Raw genomic sequence first — 9,967 nt, 5'->3', positions numbered from 1 at the left:
CGCTCTCGTAACGATACTTTCTCGGAATCTGGTCCAATTTTTCTTGTATTATGGGGGAGCTGTAACAATTTTCGTTGTCTGTGCTTTATACATTGGGTGATGAATTGCAGTGTGCTATGTATCTACAGTGGCATATGAAAGTTTTCATTCACTAATTCTTAACTTTGAATAAATATATATTATAGATTGTATTTGTTTCTTTGCGTCCTTTACGTTGGAAAGGATACTACTTTTGTAGAGGGTGACAACAGAGAGAAGGAAAGCTTGAAAGTAGATTGATTATATAATTATTATACTGTTATTTCATGCCGATTGCTAAAAGTAATACCTTTTCATTCTGCGAAACCGACTTCTGATTAAAATCGTACATGTAGATTGTATTTGAAATGTTAAATGAAAAGTTACTTTCCTTTCGCGTAATGAAAACGGAAATTATAGAATTACCTGAGTCTGTAAATTCCAGAGAAACTAATTATGTATAAATAACATTCTAAACAGAGGAAATTTCGCTGTCGTCACGTTTGCTCGACGTACATATTTAACGTTGACCCAATTTTTTTTCAGTCTCTCGATCCATTACTTGCAAAATACAAACATAGTCGTTAACTGGTTGAAGCCGTACTCTCGTACGCAACGGTGAAGGTGAAAATACGAGATGAAAATTAATTTTATAATTATCGCGTTATCGCACCGTGTCCATGGTTCTATAATTAACATCTCAACAATCTGGGACCTCTATTTTCAGTCCAGTGGTCGATACTTCATACACGAGACCCTGCCACCTCCTTCCAATTTCAGCTCCCAGCTGGAAAATCTGCTGACACAGGGATGAAGTCGCGTGGTCGACGGAGTTATCTCTCGTCCACCAAAATAAGAAGCATTATTTACCTGACCCGTGATCCCTGTGGACGCACAGAATATCGTAAGTTTGTCCAACCACCTCGGGGAACACCCTCGGATCGTTCGGTCTATGCTGTGATCCGGGGATCCAGCCGCGATCAAAGAGACCATAAACTCGTGACAAATATTCATTGCCTCGCGCGTTCTCTGGAGCTTCGTTTCAAACACAAAGACTCGATTCTTGAAATAGACCGTGTGTCCTCGAACACGGTTATCCGAGACTCTCGATCTTTCGAACCTGTACAGGTCGTTCCAATTAAATTTGTCACCTGAAGGACTGTCAGCAATCAAAGATTAATTCTCGATTCAGGGTGACTACGTTAATTAGGACATACAGAGTCCACATTCGGAGAAGTCTTCTATTTCTCTAAATTTTTTTCACCCGAAACATGTTTTCTTTCGACCATTTTGTTTTTAAAAAAATTATAAATGTTCTTTTTCTGCTATTAAAAATAGTATATTATTAAACTAAAAAATAATTGAAGAACCTGCGGCTGCCTTTTAAAATTACGAAAAAAGAAATGGCGTATTCACAGTCCACGTCCTTAAATGTTAGTGGACATTTTCGTATCCCAACTGTCACGTACGCGAATTCCAACAGGACATGATTACGCGCCCTATCTACGATATCCACAAATATCGGAGCGAACTGGACTTTTTCCCGTTCGTTCGTTCTTTTTCTCCGAGCACAATTTTACGGTAAGCGGATCTCGAAACTTCCCCGAATGAATCTTAATAAGCGATTAGTTTACACAGGCGGTTGGTCCGCGGCCGCGATTTCCATATTCGGGGATTGAAAAATCCGGGGGTGAAAGTTTCGAAAAGCGTTACGAGACCCGCGGGAAAGGCGAGCCCCGTTGGAACTCTTCGAAATTGTTAAAACTCTTTTCACCGTCCTCCATCCTCTCGTAGACCGCTACGTGATCGTGCGTTTAATTTCTGTTTCCGTGGCGTCGAGTGAAAATTCTCGGATCCATTTCCGGGCTATAATTCTCTTGTCAAACCGGGTTTAAAGGTCTGATACGTGTTTCGAAGGTGATCGTGCCTCCTGAAAGTTCTCCCCCAAGCTCTCACGCGGGTGGCAGCAATGGTTTATAATATAATTCTCTGTTGGGGAGGATTCAATCGATTATAGGGCGAGAGTAACGATACCAAGCCGAACGATCGAGAGAGAGTCCTGGAAAGACTGCGCGGAGACGACGACGGTCCGGCTTGGAATCTATCTTTACCCTTATAAAGTTCCGGGCGAAGTCTCGTAATTTCATTCCCCCTTGGCCGGCAGATAAATCGAGGGAAAGCCTGGGACCGTTTCTCTCTCTGTCGGTCTTTTATTCGTTTGCCGGCGCTGCTTAGCAGGACCCGAGTCTCACTCGACTGGCCACAAAAGAAGATTGTTACTGGCCGTTCCTTCTTGCGTCTCGTGTCCCTCCAGTCCCGGGCCTGTGGCTGGCAGAACGCAAGAAAATCTTGGATATGTTCATTAGCGGGATAATTAGGTTCTTTCTTGCCGCGTTATGCTGATGTCCCTCTCTGGAGAATCGGAATTAAACAGTAAGTCTAGGGGCTATTTAGAAGCAACTGTTTTAGGAGTTGTTTCACGACCGAGCGTACAGTCACTGACATTCGAGAGTGATTGAGGGTTTTTCTTCGTTCATACAGATAAGTATTCTTTTGGTAGGATCGTAAAGTATAGTGGAAGGTGAAAATATATCGCGTGTTCAGGTTGATAAAGGATGAATGGCTCGTTAGAACGTTTAAGAATGTAGCTTTCAGGGAAGCGTGCTCTTCACATTTATTTAAGTCTGTAAATTGTGTTAAATTGGGCGTGTATAAATTGCAGGAAGTACGAGACGTACGTACAGAGAGAGTCAGATGGATGTTAAATGGGCGAACTTGGGAAAATGAAACAATTATAATTTGTCCGGTGGAAAGGGAATTTTGTTTGTTGTGACGATATATGCCATACGAAATAATAAGAATTATAAAAGTCTCAATGAAAAGGTGTGCACACGTAATATTTGTACGTAACGAGAATTAATATAAAAGGCCAGTTCAAGATATACCGAATTCAATGAAACTACAATTGGCTGCACTACAATACGATTCAACAAATCTAACAAAATGGTCACGATTCTGCAGAAATCATTAACCTTATAAGTTGACCGCGGATGTTTACGCAAAGTCAGAATTTTAAACATTAATTTATAAATATGAAAATCAGATAGAAATTACCTAAGTTCCTATACTAAGTATATTATTATGTTTATAGTAATATATAAATATAATTGAGTTTAATGAAAATATTTATTCTATTCCATCTTGCACATTAAAATTTGCTATAAATGCATAAACATCCACAGTCCACTTAAAGGAAAAATATCCTCTTTTCTTATGAGTAATACCACCGAAAACGTTAACACATAGAATTCCTCAGTCACAAAACTCAAAGGTCTCAATACCCTAAAAAATTTCCCACCCCTCCGCCAAAGAGTACCCAAATACCCCAAATACACTTTCGATCAGTCATGAAAATAATACGCGAAAAATCAAAACGTTTGCGACCAAAAATCGTAACGGAAGTGGATCACGACGTCCGGTTGTCCACACAGCCACAGTCACCCCCTCGGAGCTCACCCCTTCGATGTAAATACACGGAAGTTGTTACTACCCCGGTGGCAATCTCGCGATAGCGCTCGGTCGTCGCGAAAGGTATTGTAGCGTGGATAACACCCGTCACCGTCTTATCCCCCCTCGGCCGACAACTTGTCTTCATCCGTTTCGCCCGTGTCGCGACGACGACCCCCAACGCGCATAGTATCGTGACGGCGCGGGCGCGCGCGTGTTCATGCGTGCTCGTCGACGTCGGCCAGGATTTCCTCGGAAAAGTGGAAGGAGTCGAAAGGAGCCGGTTACAGGTTTGCTGTCAAGGAAGACGTAAGGGGGAAAGGACGACGAGAGGAGGGGTTGGGTTGGGGATATAGGAGCGCATTTGCATAAGGCGAGCTTGAAACGACGGCATAAGGACGGAGGAAGGAAGGAAATGCCGATCGATCTCTCGCAAGCGACGTTATTTTCGCGGCCAGGTCCTGAATATTCATAAAACAATGATTTGTGGTTTATTGCCGCTCCGCTGCTCGCATTCCCCCTCGCCCCTTCGTTCGATTCATATTCTCTTTCGAGTTGGTTTTTCTTTTTTCTCTTATACGCACACCCTACCTAAGCAATATTCGTTTGGAATGGGGGGATCGATTTTGCATTTTACCAACATCGCCACAGTATGGCTGGAATTATTTGTCGTCGGACGTTGGAACCCCGACGGTTACGTTTACGCTGTATCACAATTAGCCCCCGTCGGTTATTTTTCTTTCGGTGAGAACGGTCGCCATGTCAGGCGCACTTAATCCGCTTCGGTTCCGCTCGAACGGGCCGGGTTGTCGATGATTTTAGGGAGGAACGGGAACGGTTTGCTCCCCTATGCCACCCTGGTGTGTGCTTAAGAACCCTGATTAGAGGGCTTACGAGGAGATTCGGGAAGACAAGAAGCGACGGAAACCTTAGCAGTGAATAGAGAAACGCCTAAGGTCTTGTTACTAGTTTATAGAGAGGAATTCGGAGGTTCTGTTGCGGGTGGATGTTTTAAACCTCGTGTTTTGGGGAACAACTTCGGATGGATGGACTACATGCACATCGGTGAATTTGATGAATTTGGGGTGCCACCTTTTAAGCAGTCTATTTACACGTGTACAGATTGTTTCGTAATATATGATAAGAATAGAAGATTGTTCAGGTTTTCGAATGCAGTATCTCACGAAGTTACACATGAACGGTCGCAATTCCATCTAGCTTCTGATTTTAAGTACTTTCCGGATATTAATACAGGACCACTGTTATTATATCCGACCCCGGTACACTCGTATAAATATTAATCTCTGAAAACTGGAGTGAAATCAATGGTGCATGCGCCGTGTGTCTCCTTGTACGTGCCGTGAATGTAGAAGAACATTCGGTAAATATTTAAAATAGGGAAGGCAGCTCCGATGATCTTGGCCTTTACATATGTTGTGAAGGTCACCCTCCTCAGTGACGAGGAGAAAATGTAAGCAGTCGATCGTTATTTCTTAAAAAGTTATTAACAAATAAATTTCTCAATATAAAGGTATACGATTAACTTCATAATTTAAATCTTACCTAAATAGTTTAAACATTTTATTACTAACACATCTGCTTCTTTAAGTGATTGCGTTGACAGGATTTAACAACATATGCCAAGGTCAACGTCATCGGAGCTGCCTTCTTGAAAGGAATTGGTTCAATATTTGACAGTGAGTAGAATCGTGTCGTCTGCTTGGAAGTATTACAAAGGAACGTATTTACTTTTACACAATCATAAATTCTATTTAGCAGTCCCCCCGATAAACCTGTGCGCTTCAAGAAGAATCTCTTTCTTCCCCGTTTCGGGGACATTTTCATTGCGCTCTGCAGAAGTTCCCGGGAATATTAATAAGATGTCAGCGTTGCATTTCCATACACTTCCGCCTCGCGACCCTTAAAGCCGCGGATGACGCGCCGCGATCTTATTCGAATGGACAGGCCTGGCTCGAGCTAAACAAGGAATTCACGCCCGTCTTATTCCTGGTTCATCTTGGCTCGTTCAAATATAGAAAGAACAAAGGGGTATGCGGTGTATGGAGCCTGAAATATTCACAAGTTCGCTACGTTTACATCGACCGTGTCTGACCTGCCCCAATAGAGGCGGCCTGCGGACTATTCTGGACGGGATGCTGAAAGAGTAAATAGAATAGCGGTCTGGCAACCAGAAAGTGATTGAAATTTATGGGGGATTAAACATTCCTGCGGTAGTTTATAAGACGTTCCGTAGCCTGCTTCTATGACTCGACTCCTCGGAATGTAGTTTGTTACAGTTAATTCTACGTTTAATAAAAAAAACATTCGTACATTTCGTTGTACATTACCTTACTAATGTAATCAACAATCGTTGTTATATATTTGTGATTACTAATGCCGATACCAAAGTGTGTAAGAAGTTACAGTTGCAAAATATTTTCCAAATATTGATCCGAAATATTGGATCAATTCTGTCAAGGTGACAGCGAGTTCCATGGAATATCGAAACCCGATCATACGTTGGCTAGAGCTCGAAAACTTTCGTTTCTTTTGTGCCTGATTTTTGAATGACTTCAAAACAGCCCGTATCCCAGGGCTCGATCGTCGAGGCTCCTTTCGTTTTATTCTCGATAGGTCTTATCTGCGGTCGAGCCGTTTACGAATTCAAGAGCCAAGACTGTGCCCTGGTTCGATGTATTCTAGGTGCATTTAAATCTCATCCTCGAGACTTTTCATCCTGGAACTCTCTCTATCTCTATCCTTCTCTTTAACTCTCTTCGCTTAATATTGCACGATCCCACCGGACGAATATATCGATAATACAGATTACCGTGGAATCCCTGCAACCCGTTCGAACGTATTTCGATTCGTCTAACATCGTATCGAAATCTATTAAAGGCTCAAAGATTTCGAGGGAAAGCGCCTTTCTATCTTCAATGGGCATTGTTCGGTAACCGGTGCCTCATAATATCATGGTCGAATCAATAACAATCGGTGCATTCGATGTTCCGAGGAACCGTGGTAAGAAAAGAATTTGTCGAATGGAAGGGATCAACGTGTGATGGTAACATGCTTGTATGGCTGAATTGCTTGGGGGACGATGAAGACCATCCTCTTTTCTTCTTACAACCACGTAGCAATTAGAGAACCAGGTATTATGGGATTTGGAGAGCTATATACTATATACTGTATCATTTCCCTCTGCTCCATTCTATCCATCCTCTTGTGTTCTGGTATCTGCACTATTCTATAAAGCTATCGTGATTGTAGTGGATCGTTTACGGGATCGATGATCGTTTAGAAGCTAAGAAATTAATTATAAAGATAAGGAACTGACGAAACTAAATTTGTCTACATACCAATTGATTCAGTATTAATCCTGCTATGATCTTCGGGTCTACTTCGACTCACTTACGTTTCCGTTTCTTCAACGCTGTTCTAACTTTACACACTTTTTTCACTTGAACTTAATCTGGCCTCTACAACAATGTTCTTAGGCTTGCGAAATGTTGAAGGAGATTGTTGCTTATTTCGAATGTATAGCTTGACCATAGCAGGGTGAATGATCCCAAGGAACATAAATAAAATTTGAAAGTAAAGCACTGAAATCCATACAGTGATTTCTCGATGAATGCGACACGATTCCTAATATCAATTAACCAAAAAAGTAATAAGAATAATAAATAATAACGAAATAATTAATTCTAAAACTTTTAAGTTTTGGAAGAAGTTCTGGAATTAGTTCCAATTTTCGCCACCAAAGTGGTGGGGGCATCACTAAATGTCCCATAAATTCTCAAATTTTTTCGGCACTTTTCTAAATCCAAGATGACGGAAAAATCTGCACGTTTTTAAGTTCTGGAATTAGTTCAAATTTCCGCCACCAACTGGTGGGGGCGCCACAAATGTGTAGGTGGCGCCCCCACCACTTTGGTGGCGGAAATTGGGACTAATTCTAAAACTTTGTTTCTAATTCTAAATCTTGGTAAGCACGTTGTTGCCCGCTAGTGAGTTTGGCGGGCGTTGAATTGCCCATGACTGATCTAGACGAACAATTTACACTATATCGGTGTCGTGTCATTGAAACAATTGCTTCCAGCCAGCGTGAAATTTTATGATTATCGATACCACGCGTTAAACGATCATCGTTCGTGTCTACACGCGGCCAAGAGATTAAGCAATAACGCGGCGACCTCGTCAGCAACCCACGTCGCTGATTCATACGCAACGACAGGCGCAAACTTACCGCGAGATATCCGGCGAGCGGTTTGGTAATGATCGGTCCGGTAATCGGTGAATTTGCGACACGGCCTTATCTTCCCATACGCTGCTTATACGGCCGAACGACGACACGAACGCATTTATACGGCATCCCGCAAGATCCCTCATTATATCTTCAAACCAGCGGCCAGTGCCAACAATGTGACTATAATTGAAATTTACGCCCAAGCCACCGCCGCCGCCGCTGATGCAACGTAAACGGACGCGCGAGTCCGTTTGCCCCCGAATACAGCTTACAACATCGAGTCAGACACGTGATAACGATTTCGAACTGAATTTAGTAAACATGAAATATTATTAGTTTTCTTTGAGTCAACGTGAAATACACTTTTGCTGGTATTAACATTTAAGGTTCAGAATAAATGTAATAGTAAATAGAATTTCTTCTGTATCTGGGAAAATATTAATAATAAAGTAATTCTTCAGAGTGAAGTCGTAAAAGAAATTTTATGACAAGGGGTTAAGCTGATTAACGCGACACCCCTCCCCCCTCCGGCACAAGTAATTTGCTTCGTTGAACATTTCTATTATGTTTTCCGAGATGAATTTCACTAATCCTGCTATCGGGGATATTTACTCGATCTCCAATTTCGCTGGGTTTAATTGATTTCTTTTGGGATTCTTTATGCAGCTAGACAATGCTTCAAAATTCTACAAGAGTCTTCGGCTGTTTCTTGGTGTAAAATTGATTTCTAGAGGTTCTCTGAAAATGTACACGCTGTTCATTGCTACGATGTTTGATCTGTACGGTGACAGGTATTTGGGTGTTTCTTTGAGACTTTTAAAACCAAATATAGTAAATGTGTGTTTGAAGGCTCTTCGTTACTCAACATTAAATATTTAATGAACTATTGGCCATTTGCGGCTGAAACAAATATCACTACCTTTAGAATTCCAAGCTCTGTCACTGTGTTAAAACTTCATTAAAATGTCAACGTTACACCTGGCGTCCTCTCATTGAGAGTTTCCGAAGAAATAAGGTGAATTATATCAGACTCTTTACGATCATTCCTCAGTTTAAAATTTCTATTCCCAATTTTTACTCCATTCAATCCGCAGCTCGTACGCCTACAATTTCCTTACGCCTTTCATCCATCATCTACCATTCGAATTAAATTTTCCTCCCATCTACTACGAAAAATAGAACCTCGCGACATATTCCGAGCAGCAAATTTCTCTGAACAAGGGATTTTACATCTACCGTTCCTCTCACCAATATTCCTCTGCTTTCTACGCGGACACGATCTTGTTCTCCGAAACAATCTCCAAAAGAAGAGATCCCCTCCGATACAGGGGGATATCTACACTTACGCCTCTTCTATTTCCAATCGATTCAATGTCTCGAAGAGGACTCGGCTAAGCTTTCGACGAGCAGATCGCGCGCAGCGGAGAGATCCAGCTGATCCGCTTCGAGCCGGCCCGTCGCGACGTTTTCTTTTGGATAGCATCTCGGCAACGCTCCGTACGTAAAGGTGAAAGTGGATGAAGGGGGAACGGGGGTGGATTGGGATGAAAGGCCGAAGGGCCCGCGGAAGAGGGCCACTCGAAATTGAGTTTCCGGTGCCGTCACCGGCAAACACCGAGGTCAAGATACCTACTCGTCGGGGATTGAAGCGTACGCCGGCGAAATGCAAGTCGTGCCTCGGATCGTTGCCCGAATTTGCGTCCGCCCTATGGAATCGTTGCTCCAGGCTTTATTCCTCGAAGAAAGCTCGCCATCCTCGCCCGTGGTCTTCCAGCCGGATATCTTGTTCGAAGTATCGGGTTCGCCTGAAAAATCTCTGCTCGCTTCATCTTAACTGGAAATACTAAAATTTTTGTATTAACGTGGGATCAAATTTAAATGAAAAGTATCGTGTCAGTCAGAAATTTCAACAAATTTTTAAGAGGAAAGGATTGTCGCGTCCGTCCGCGTGGATTTCTCTTTCGAATCCGCCTGGAGTTGTAAATTCCAGGCTCGACCGTCGTGGTACGCGTCCGGTTGCGAACTGTTGCCCGCCAAATTAATATTAGGCAACTGTTTCAATTTCTTTAGTGAGAAAAACGAATAATTGCTCGACCGTTGGAGTTGGCGAATCGTGATGCGAATGTTGTCGAATGATTGTTCGATTGCGATTTAATGCGAATGAATTGAGTCCGTGTGACTCTAGTCGTAACGAGT

This window comes from Dufourea novaeangliae, unplaced genomic scaffold, assembly GCF_001272555.1.
Source record: "Dufourea novaeangliae isolate 0120121106 unplaced genomic scaffold, ASM127255v1 scaffold39, whole genome shotgun sequence".
NCBI lineage: Eukaryota > Metazoa > Arthropoda > Insecta > Hymenoptera > Halictidae > Dufourea > Dufourea novaeangliae.
The sequence above is the reverse complement of the archived record's forward strand: the minus strand, read 5'-3'. Positions refer to the sequence as shown.